Here is a 12605-nt window from a genome sequence, read left to right as displayed (position 1 = left end):
ATGTATTGCAAGCAGGTGTTGCAGACTTACTTTTAGCTGTAATACATGGAAAACACATTTTATTTCTGACAGAAATCTTGCTGTTTCAGTGGGAGGCTACCCCATGCAGAGATAGGCTGGTAAGATCAAACTGTACTAATTGCACAGTGCTTTTGAAATCTGTTCCACTTGCAAACAGAATGAATCTAACACTTTGTAACATTGAATTAACAAAGGTCACATTTCATGAATATTGCAGAGCCATTTTCATAGATAATGCAGCAGGCTAGTTAATGATTAGATCAGTAAACTCTTGACGTAAAGCCACGATGAATAAGGGACATATTTTTACAGCTTCCATTATTATTGCTTTAGGAATTTTAACCAAAGCCAGCAGAAATTACTAGGGTACAACATATCTTTAATACCTAGCCCATCCATTTCTGGTCTTTGCATTGGCTTCTAGATCAATAACATCAGCTACAAAATTTAAGAGATTTTATGGTGTCAGTTGGATTCTCAATGGAAAAATAAGCACATTGGTTTCAATCCAGTTCTACTGGATTTTGAAATTAAAAAGCACCCGGCCTCAATAACTGATGAGAATTGGCAGCACTCAGGCGAGGCCCAGATTCAATTCTCCCTCCTGCTCCAGTGCTGGGGCTGCCAGGTCAGGACAGAACATGTGAGGAGAGCTCTGGTTGTGCTCTGAGCACAGGCCCCAGAGATGGGCTCCAGCTCCATTTCTTCAAGTGAGAAGTGTTCAGGCTACCTGAGCAGCAATCTGGCTGAACTCTGTGGGATTAAGTCTGTAGTGGGGCAGTATTTGATGTATGATGTATGAGGCTGTGGAACGAAACCTGCGTGAGCTCAGATTACTCACAGGCGTAAAAACAGGAATCTTGGGCCTGTGTATAAACAGAGCACATAAAACTGGAGAATGCAATCTTCCAGGATTTAATTAGGTGTGATTTATATCCAAACGCTGCACACACACAGGCAATCCATATTTCTCAGTAGGGTTTTATCTACTGTGAGCCATTTGTGTCTGAATTGGATGGGCAAGGAAATCTTGGTGTAAAGCTGTGCGAACGCTGGCACCATTCCAGGAGGAATTTGGGATTTCCTTCATCCACGAGAAATCCCCAGGGGATGGAAAGTGGCTGGTGTTACTCTGCAATGTATTATTGAGAAAAAAAATTTGAAGGTAAAGCCTTTTTGGGAGCACATGGCTGTATCCATGCACTTCAGCGGAGAACTGGGGCCAAGTGAGCCTCTTCTGGGGAAAGCTGTTGTCCGTGCAGTGGCACTTGCCATTTGGACATTACAGTTCTTAAATTCTTACTTTTAGACATTTCTTGCCTTGAGGCCATCCAGAACCTAAACTGTAGGTCCTTGAAAATCTGATGCAAATTGAAACAAAACCAGAAACAAACCTAAACTCACCCACCTTTCTGCAGGCAGGAGCTCAGCTACACATAAACCAGCCCCAGCTACAAAACCCAGCCCAGAGCAATATCAGCACCAGGGTCACACAAAACCTTGAAGGCTTTTCCCACAGCTGGACTCCGGGGAACCCTGGCAGGAAGAGGGAGGGCTGTGGGACCACTGCTCCTGCAGGGCTCACCCTGCCCACAGTCAGCACTTTCTCCAGCCCTGCCTCCGTCCCAGCTGGAACGGGCTGAAAAATAACTGCAAGTTTCTTGTCGCAGCACACGCACGGCACAGCCAGTTCTTCCTTTGACAAATGAGCAAAAGAAAAAAAATATATTACGCTGTCATTTAAAAATAGCTCTGGTGGAAATACAGCAGGGAGGGCTTTGGCATTATCAGCATACCTGGTGCTGGATAAAACCTGATCCTGCTGCAGGCGTTCTCGTTCCAAAGGACAGACTGTGGTGTTGCAACAAACACCTGAGAAACTGTAGTTTTCTGATAGTGCTGGAGTTTGAGACAAGGGCTCTCTGCTCCTTGCCTGCAACACAGATTTAGATAAGCTCCGCATACAGGGTCTCGCAAAGTGATGTTCCTGGAGCTTGTTGAGTCAGGAGACAGTGAAAGAGCTTGGGCACTGTTCTTCTTCTATACCAGTTCGCTGTTCATGCAAAAAGCAAGCTGGCTTATTCCACTGCCAATCTGGGGTGAGTAACCCTGTGCAAGAGTGATACCATCCTCGAAACTCAAAGTGAAAGTGATCATAAAGACAAGATCCTATTGTAAAGCTCAGCCTTGGTATGGAAACTTCAACACATGATGTTTGTGCCTTCTATCCGTGCTCTGACATGGTATATTTTTGTCACAGGCTTTACCATGTGATTTTTAGGAAGCTGAGCTTTGAGCTTTCATTGCGGGGTCATCACTGTCTTTAAAAAAGCAACATGAATCTGCAGCAAAGTTTTACAATGGCAGAGCTCAAATTGTTTGAACCAACTTCAGGGTCACTGCAACTTTTGACATTCTTTCTGGTCTTCATCCTCTCAGTTCTGCTCATATAAAGAATTCAGGTGTTAAAATGAATTTATTTCAGATTTCATTTAAAATATGTTTAGATCCATAGAACATCATTTAGTTTTCTGCTTTTGATTGGATCTACTTTCACTGTTCCAATTATTGTCCCCAAAAGGGGAATCAATATTCACTAGCTGAAGAAAATCAAGCAATGAATCAAAAAAAGTCTCTTTTAAGAGACTCTTGGATGTATTTAATGATGAAAGAAAAAGTGGATGGAGAGAGAGCAAGTCCGCAGTTCTTCTGGGATAGTACTGCTTGTAGTCCATTGCAGTGCTCTAAAGATCTGCATTGACCCATCACTCACCTAACACTTCACAGCTGGAGACAGGGGTGAAATCTAGAGGCTGGAAGCACCGCTGGTACTAAAGGAAAACAAGTACATTAAAAGTAGAGTGATTGCAAATGTAGCTTTGCTAGGTCAAGTGTCATTCTCGTGACCCTAAGATTAAAGATCTTTCCTGTTTTTATGTACTATATCCTGACTGCTTTTTACATGGGACTGCATTAGCAAAGCACATCCTGATCAAAATACATGATGAAAAAACACCTGAAGAGAAACATCAGGTACCGGTGACAATCTCCAAAGCAGTGCAAGTCCCAAGCTGTCTTGCAGCCACAAGCCTGTGTGTCCTCTGCACGGCATCTGCAGTGCATGTGGCAACATTCCTTCCCTTTGGGATCCGCACAAGTCATTGCTGAGGCACTGACATATCCACCATGCCACCAGATCTCCGCTGTACTGATCTTGAGACTAGTTTAATACCAAGGGGCTATGGAGGACTGGTTTTTTTCTCAAACAATATGGGACTGCTCTTCAGCTCTTCTTCATTCTTTTCTGCATGAAGAAATGGAGGCCTCTGCCCTGACATACACCTTCTGCAGATCCAGAACATTCAGTCTTCCTTTAAAAAAGTCTGCCAAACCTTGAGCAGCTTTCTGTTTGGGCTCAGTCCATCCACAAGGATGGGGAGTTCCTCTCACAAGGAACTGGTGGAGAGAGGCCAGCAGCACATCCTCCTGGAAGCAGGCAATGTCTGTGCTGCTGAATGCTTCACATTCCTCCTGGACACTTGTTGGGACATCAAGAAGTACTACAGACCTAACAGAGAGGTCATTCAGTGTAAGACATTTGTCTCTGATTGCTAATCCTATCACCTAAAAACATGGGTAGGTGTTGTTTTCTTTTTACCCTTCTTTTTGGGTGAAGCTGCCATGACTATTCTCCTTCAGTATACTGGTAGGCAAGTGGATTAGTAGTGAAAGGCAGCATAGCTTGGGCTTTTCCCTTCTTTATGGCTTCTAGACACTGTACTTTGATAACTGAACAACCCTGCCTACATCCCATGAGTCTAATAAGTATTTCTCATGTATGAGGTTCAGATTTTGAAGAGCTCAGCACCAGCATGTCCTACTGAGAATAAAAGGAGTTACTGAAATGTCAAGCCAAAAGCCATTTGCCTGTAAACACAAGATTCAGAGCTGCTGTCCCAGTTCTGCTCCTCCTGCATTTGGGGTCAGAGAGGGAGATCAGCTTTATTTTAGGAAGGAACACAACCAGGACAACAAGTTAAGGAATTTATTTTCTTCTCCCTGCCTCTCTCCTCTTTGACTTGTTCCCACACTTTGTGGCACTGTTTCCATTTCCCCCTCAGACTGATGCGCTGCTGTGCAGAAAGGAGCTCATTTAAGAGGGAGTTGGGCCAAAAGAAGGAAAGCAGCATCTGAGGACCATATTTTAAGAATTACTGAAATAGATCTTGGTAACACTTATTTTTTAGAACAAGAAGTCAAAAGTAAAAGAAAACTGGAAAGTGCTGCATTTCCCCTTTCTATTATCACAGTTGTTAAGAAGAAGGTGACATTTGCCATCTGCCTCTGAGGACACTGACACCCAGGTAGCTTTTCCTCCTGCCCCAGAGTTTGCCCTGCAGTGCTGCTGCTCTTTGCTCATTACTGCTGCTGTTATCACTCCCCAGGGTTACGGGAAGATAAAGCAACAGAAAAGTTTGCAAATCCAGGTTTCAGGAAGAAATAAGAGGCATACATCTGGTGGGGGAAAGAATGAAAAATAAATTGTTCTGGTGACATGCAGTTGCCGGCTGTTAATTCCTTTGAGGATTTTGTAGTGCTTCCAAAGCAAATACAGGATTAGCAGTTGGAGTGGTGGAGTAGAATGGGATACAGATTCCAGGGCTCTTGTAAAACAGATGTTTGTTTTTTGTTTTTTTTTTTTTAAGCCAACACAGAGCAAATCTACTTACAGATTAAATTTCGTATTCTCAGGCCAACTGTGAAGTCCAGCCACCCAGTAGCCCCTATGATAACCTGAGGAAGCCATGGTCCTGGTGAGGCAGTAAGTGGTGGGACATTCTCCAGCTCCAGACAGGATGGATGTCCCACCCTTGCAGCACGAAGTTCCTGAGTTGCCAGGAGGGTGACAGTCCTTTCCATGCAGCTTCATCTCATTATGCAGAGGTGAGCAGAGCAAAAAGCAGCCCAGTTGCACGTGGTAAGTAGAAAGCAGGTCTCATTTGCCTGGCACATTTCTGGTGATTTACCAGCTGGAGGGGCTGCCCATCCCAGCTGCACCAGTTGGTGGTGCTCATAAGAAATGCCACCACTGTAAGAATGCCACTGTTTTGTAAAGCTTTGTCAGGACCTTCCAGTGCCAGATATCCAGACGTGCTAATGCAAAATGCATTAGCCTGAGCTGCAGGAGCTCTGGAGTAGCTGGCGCCACTGAGTTCCACTCGTTTCATCTTTATTATAAATACTGCATTGTCGTCTCTTTCTCTTCTCTTATCCTTTCTTTAGAAAAGAATTAGAAGGCTTTAGCTGACTGGTCCCTTTGACGTAGTACACTTGTTAAACCACAGGCAGTTAATAACTCCTTCAGTTGTTTAAGGTGAGTATGTGTATTTCGTTGGATCAACTGAATTAAATCTGTAAGAGCCAAAAGTCCCCTCCTCATGGCAGATGCATTTCTCCACCTCTGAGCTAAATGCAGAAGAAATTCCTTCTACATCTGAAGTGCAAAATCAGCCCAGCTTCAGGCTTGCACCTGCTCAGAGTTCAGCTTTTGGGGGTTCAGGATGTATTCTGATCAGGGATTTGGATGAGTAGCAAGGCTAACTCTGCAGCTGAGCTTTCCCACCAATTCCCAGCCCACACAGAGCTCCAGAATGGGGCTGAGCAATGCAGGCCCACCCTCTGCTTCTACACTGAACCACAGGGCTGACTGTGGGGAAATTTGCATTTCCCAGCTGTACCAGTGTAGTCATCAGCTGCGCAGGACTTCATGGGTTTGACCCAGTGCAATTTGAGATGAAAATATGTAGATAGGGAGAAAGAAAGAAGAACTATCATTTGAAGATTCGGACAACAAGGAGAAGCTTTCACAGATTTTAAGAACTAATATTGCTTACTTTCTTTGAAGTTAATTTGCAGTCTACTTAAAAGGAAACAAAACAGCATTTGACCCAACAAATCTTTTCCAGCCTCACATCTTCCCTGATTTTGCATCCATTCACACTCTGGCTCAGTTCACCTGCCATGTGCAACCTCTGTGCTCCTCGCTCCCTTTAGCAGCTCTGTCTGGCAATATACTTGATGTAATGTGGTTCAAGTCCATCCCCAAAGGGCCAGAAATGCACACGCACCAGTTCCTCTCATCAGGGTCACTCTCTGCAGGTGACTCCAAGAGATGAGACCCCAGCTCGCAGCACACTGTTTACAGTTAGTCTTTTCTGTATCATTTTACAATTGCAAATCATCTCAAGATCTGTCGCTCCAGGAATTCTTCATGTTTATTGTACTATATTGGGATTTTACCTCGCACTCACTTTAGTGACTGCCACGTAGCAAGCTCTAGAGGTTTGCAGGTTAATCTTTTATTTATACGTATTATGTATTATATACATCCTAAATTTATATATCTGGTTTTGTTTAAAAGTGATGTTACTTGTTTCAGAAATACTTTGTTTACTGGGTTCTTATTACAGTCCCATCTAACTCTTGGGTGGTGGATGTTACCAGCAGCAGCTATAATTGAACCAACAGGCTTTCAAACATCTGGATTTAAGCCCCCATCTTGCTCTCAACCTGCTGCTCCAATACTACAGCTTCTGAAGTGATACTCCTTAAGGGTAAAGAAGCTCATACTCGGCTGACCTGAGCTCAGTATTTCCTCCAGGACTCCACTCTAACTTTCCATTCTTCCAGTTCTTTACTCCTGGCAGCTCATGTGTCTGACAGATTAATGTACAAGAAGACTGTGGAGGAACTGATTAAAGTTACGTTTGCTTTATGCTTAGAAACTCTAGCAAATGATAAAAGCATCTCTGAAAAACAATAAATACCAGAATGCCTTTCCCTGTCTGGGAGTACTTACTGCTTCTCCAGTCCTTTGAGGTGTCACTGGTGTGTTTCAAAAAATGGCATAAAATGACTCACCACCCTTTGCTTAGTCTTTTCTTTCTAGACAAAGGTGTTGGGATTTTTTGTTTTGTTTTGCTTTTTTTTTTGTGTGTGTGTGTGTGTGTGTGGTTTGGTTTTTTTTTAGGCTGTCTGTTTATATTGGGATTTGATCTATGTGGTGTCTTTATAATGCTCAAATTTTGAATTTCTCTGTTCTTGTTTTCCAGTAGCATTTTAGAAGAGACCCCTGGAAAGCCAAGGTCTCTCAGGGCAGTGCTGATGGTTCTTGGTACTTTGATTTGGAGCTATGATCACTTATGCTGTCTGCATAAAACAGACATTTTAATTGGCACTGAGAGTTAAAGTTCATACAATCTTTAGAATTCAAATGGAATTTGTACATACATAAGAAAATTCCTCAGGCCATGTGTGCATAAACATGTATTTACATATGTATGACTACATTAGTACACACACAGATACAACTGAATAAAAAACCCAAACTACATTCTGACAAAAAAGGTGTTAATAAAGCTGTATCACAGAAAGTCAATAGTCAATGTATTCAGTAGTGTAGAAAACATCCAGTTACCCTCACAGAAGATACCATTTTCCTAGTCTCACCCACAGGAATTGTGTTACCCTACCCATATACACAGTGCCCACATTACTCAAGGTTTTAAATGGTGCAAAATAGCAATATATTTTTCAGCTGCTGGTTTTCAGGGAGCCTTTCTGCTCTGGAGTTTCTCAGCTTGAGGAAGTGCAAAGCTGTACACAGAAAATTCCTGTATTTAGGGCAGCTGTGCAAATTGCAGTATGATTTTCCCATGCTCAGCTTGAAATATAACTTCCATCTTTCTCCTCCTTAAGTGTATCCTAGTGTGAGACAATACTGTATTGAGAAACACTTCAAACTACAATAGTAGCAAAACAGTTCTTTCTTTTGTTTTATTATCAAGTGGAAAGAATCCCTGACGACTTGAGAGAACTTCAGAGAAGCCTATATAGGCAAAAAGAGAGGTTACTTACATTAAGCAGGGTTCTTACTGATGTGTTGTCAGCATGCACGTTCACACAAGGAGTGCACAAATACTCAAGTATGATGGGGGTTTTGGTGAGGGACACTTCCCTCTTGCCCATTCTGGGGGACCAAGGACTAATATCTGTCACCATTCATGGTATTTCAGACAGTCAGCTGAAGTATAGGAGCAGAAACAGGTCCCACCATATTCTGACTCCCTTCTTTTTGAGGACAGATTTTATCCTTCTGTGTTGACATCTGCAGTAAAGATGTTTTGTTCCAAGTGTCTCTTGCCTGAGAAACCAGCCTACAAGATGGCAGCGCACGTATTCCATCAGAAGTAGATAGTCAGGCTGTCAATTAAAAGCATTCACTGAAGGTGAGCAGTGGATAAATTAATATATTAGGAAAGCTCCATAGGTCATCAGCTCCCTGTCAGGGACGGGAATGTCACAGCACATTGTTTGCTGGGATTGCACATGATGGTAATACTGTCAGTCATCACCTGGAAGCAATGTTAATGACACCATTGCCTGCAGCCTGCACGGGCTGTCTGCACTTGGGAAGCAGCTCTGCCTCTTGCACTTGAAGAACTATTGTCACATGCCCAAGAGGAGGTAAGTCTGGTTCTGTGTGCAAGCAGTACTATGTGGAGTCAAGACTGCAAGCAGATGAAGTGCAGTCAGCGTGGGGCATGGCACAGATACAAGCCATAGGAGATCCTCGCAGGTGTCAGCAGCATTTGGCAGTAGTTATCAGCCAAGGCACCAGGGATGAGGAGGTCCCACATGCTCAGTAGTTTGTTCCAGGTCCAGAGCACTGGCAGTGGAGTCCAAAGTCAAGTGTATTTCTCCAAGGGAAACACAGACCAAAGTGGTGAGCTCCCAACCATTTGCAGTGAAGTCCTGCCCTCTAAAGCAAAGGTGGCCCAGGATCATAGAATGGAAGATGGAAAGGACAAGATGGAAGGGACCCAAAAAGATGATTGAGTCCAGCTCCTAGCTCTGCACAGTACCATCCAAAACCCAAACGCTATGTCAGAGTGCTGTCCCAACACTCCTTGAGCTCCAGCAGCTCAGGGCTGCACCCACTGCCCTGGGCAGCCCGTTCCATGCCCACCACCTCTGGTGCAGACCCTTTCCCTCACCCCCAGCTGCCCTCCCCTGACACAGCTCCATGCCGTTCCCTCAATCCCTGTCGCTGTCACACAGAGCAGAGCTCAGCGCTGCCCTCCACTCCCTGTGAGGAGCTGTAGCAAAGGACCTCAGCTGCCCCTCATAAACCTTGTCCTCCAGAGCCTTACCCACCTTCGTAGCCCTCCTTTGGATGCATTCTAATAGTTTTATGTCCTTATACTGTGGTGCCCATACTGCTAAATAGGAAAAAATTACAAGCAACATGTGAAGACATGACTGCTCAGAAGATGCAGAAAAGCAAATCTGTACACAACGTACATCAGAACTTGAGGAGAAGGGAAGGAAAAATGCTGGTGCTCAGCAGCACACTCTGATGGTCATTTCCCTCAGATTATGTTTTGTTGCTTAGAATAATGTTTAAAACGTTATATTATTGGCTGATGTTCCTCAGCCAATCAGTTCACATCTGTTTTTTTCAACTTCTTCATATTTATCCTCCCAGAGACCTCTAAGCGGAAGTACATGTTTTCAGAGATGCAAAAGGAATTCTGGATTAGTTTGGGGTTTTTTGGAGATGAAGAGGAATTTGAGGGCAAGAGCAGTTTATAATACCAAGCCCTGTATTTTGTAATATGGATACCAGACATGAAAGAGGAAAGTGATGGAGATTTCATGAACAGAAAGGTACCTTCTATCCATTAAAAATCCGTTAAATGTATAAAAAAAAATTATTCACAGTCCGAGTAATGAAAAAACATCCTTTACTGGGAGACAATTGGTTTGTCACAATTCAGACAAATATTTGTTATGCAAAAACAATTCTTAATTTAACAAGGCAGCACAGTACCTTTGGGACTGCTCCCACAAGCTGTATTCCTGTCTCTTTGGAAAAACAAAATGACCCAAATCAACTGTTTGCATTGCAGATCGGGTCAACTGCTCTGAAGGCATGATCACTGGGCGCAGGAGCTGCTTCTGCCAGAAATCCTGGACGTTTTACGTCATGCGAATTCTGGTTCTTAGTTTCCTGTTACTGTTTTCTTTCAGTTTAGGGATAATCCGAGATGTATGGTTCTTGCCATTTAAAACCAAGAGAAAAACCACAACAGTATATAAAGCCAAAATCTTTCACATGTGCCAACTGTCAGGGCAGACAAAAGAGCTTTGATCATAGTCAGACACCATAACTAGCTACTTGTTTTAATTACAGAAAGTTTTAGCTATTATTACACGACAGGCTGCCACATTCAGCACATGACAGAATTTCATGAAAGCTTTTCGTTTCTCTCAGCACAGCTCCAGCCCTAGGCTATTTCACTCACAGCAGAAGCATAGGTTTGAATAATCCCAAGGAGATAACTCAGCCTGAGACCTACAACAACCCCCATGTGCACCAACTCCACTCCTAGCCGGATGGGAAACCATCATCCTCTCTGCCCCATCCGGTGCAGAGCTGTGCACTGCCCGCAGGTCATGTGCTTTCTTTTGTTCTCTAAATTCTTCATAACTAAACTTTCTAAATCCATGGGTTTGGGGACATATTTCAGCTATTTTAGAATTCTTTGACTTGATGTTTTCTTTCTATTTTTAGTACACTAGCTGTTTTGAGGGGCTGATGAGCTCAATCCCAAACTATTGATTTTTTTTTCCTGCCTGGATTGCTGTCAGAGAATCAGAAAGAAATAGCTGTGGCACAGGTCAGCCCAAACATTTTCCTGAGGGCTGTTACACGTTTTCATCTCTATTAGCAGTACTTTCATTTTGGCAAACCTTTCTGTGAACAAACTCACAAAAGCGCTGATGAAGAGCAAATCAAAGGGAATATGACAGTTGTCAGAAAGGCTCTGTGTTTTCTGTTTGAACAACTGCTTATGAGTACTCATTTTCTCATAGCTGGGAGCTCTAATCCTCCTCTATTCAGCACATTACAGAAAAAATACTAAATTACATCCCCTATCACTGCATCTAATTCCAAATGAAGTCAAATAAGTGCAGTAAAGAGAATAAACAAATAATTAGTGACACTGATAACATAGGAATTGGGCTGAAAGAATGTCTTTCCTTTGGAAAAAAGAGAAGCAGTGTCAGAGTTGTTGATTAATTTAACAGCCATTAAAACATCTTATTAACTCAAGTGCTAATTGAGTGCTTGGCAGGAATAACAGAGCAGAGCCAACCACATGCATACATACAAATCACTAAAATTTGAAAAAATTCTCTGGCTTAATATTTCATTACTTCTATAACTTGATTTTGTAGTGTGTTTGACTGGTGTATGTGGTCTCACTTGCCTGTTTTGTGTTGGTTTTGAAGATTCCATGCTCTGATGGCTCACAACTTCTATTGTTCTTCAAAATGTAAGTCCATTTACAGTCCTCATGGCTGAGATCTTCCAAACCTGAGTTAAACAAGTGCCTTGCAGTGGTACCTGAGTTTGCACAAAGGCTGAAAGGTGCCAGCTGCTGAGCTTCGGAAGGTCTCAGTGCTGTAACTGCTGAAGTAACAGGCACCAGTGTGAGGAAACAACTGCTCCAACTGTTCAGTCAAGAAATCACAATCATGCTCATCTCCATGGAATCACAGAATCATAGAATGGCTTGGGTTGAAGGGACCTCAAAGATCATCGAGTTCCAAACCCCGTGCTGTGGTCAGGGTTGCAACATTAAGTCAGACAGCCAAGAACCCATGAAGCCTAGTCTTGAACTCCTCCAGAGATGGGACATCCACAACTTCTCTGGGCAACCTGTTCCAATGACTCACTACTCTCTGAGTGAAGAATTTCTTCCAAACTCACCTCAATCTCACCTAAATCTCCCCTCTTTCAATTTAAATCCATCTTCCTTTGTCCTATCACTTTCCCTTGTCCAATCCTGTGCCTTCCCAGGAGCAGTGTTTGGTTTTCAGAGCACAAGATTTTTTTTTTTTTTTGTACATGGGCAGTGTGCAGGAAGGAGTTAGACTAACATTACTCCATCATCTGTATTTGAATCCCAGATGTTTGTGGTTGAAACATATTGCTTCCCATGTCCTTTCTCCCCTTGTACCCATAACATGTTAAAACATCCCTAGATGGCAAAAGGACAGCCACACATTTCTGTACTTCACTTCTGTAGAAGCACAGTAGAGAACACCTCCACTCCTTCCCCACCATTGCACCCAGTGGGAGGGAAGCAACTAGTTTTTCCTATCTGAGCAAGGCCAAGACATCACACTGTGTGAATTTTGCTTGGGGTCGGAAGGGGAATGTATACCACTGCAGAAATTGTTGCAAAACTCCAAACTTCTCCCACTGATGACTACAAACAGATGTGGTGGTAGGGAGCTTGCTCCTACAGAGCAAACTCAAACTTCCAGTTATTTCATATTAGTTAGCCAAATACGGGCAAGAGGTATTTTGAGCTCAGACACTTCAACATCAAGTGATAGGCAGCAAGACGGAAGAAAACTTACAAGTCATGAACATCATGCATAACACTACCTAAAGTCTGTCTTCCAGACCTCAGAACAGACACAGCTCAAATTATTTGTCTTTAAATACA

This window comes from Lagopus leucura, unplaced genomic scaffold, assembly GCF_019238085.1.
Source record: "Lagopus leucura isolate 7727_CA_CO unplaced genomic scaffold, USGS_WTPT01 Super-Scaffold_100004, whole genome shotgun sequence".
NCBI classification, from domain to species: domain Eukaryota; kingdom Metazoa; phylum Chordata; class Aves; order Galliformes; family Phasianidae; genus Lagopus; species Lagopus leucura.
Note: the sequence above shows the minus strand (reverse complement) of the source record.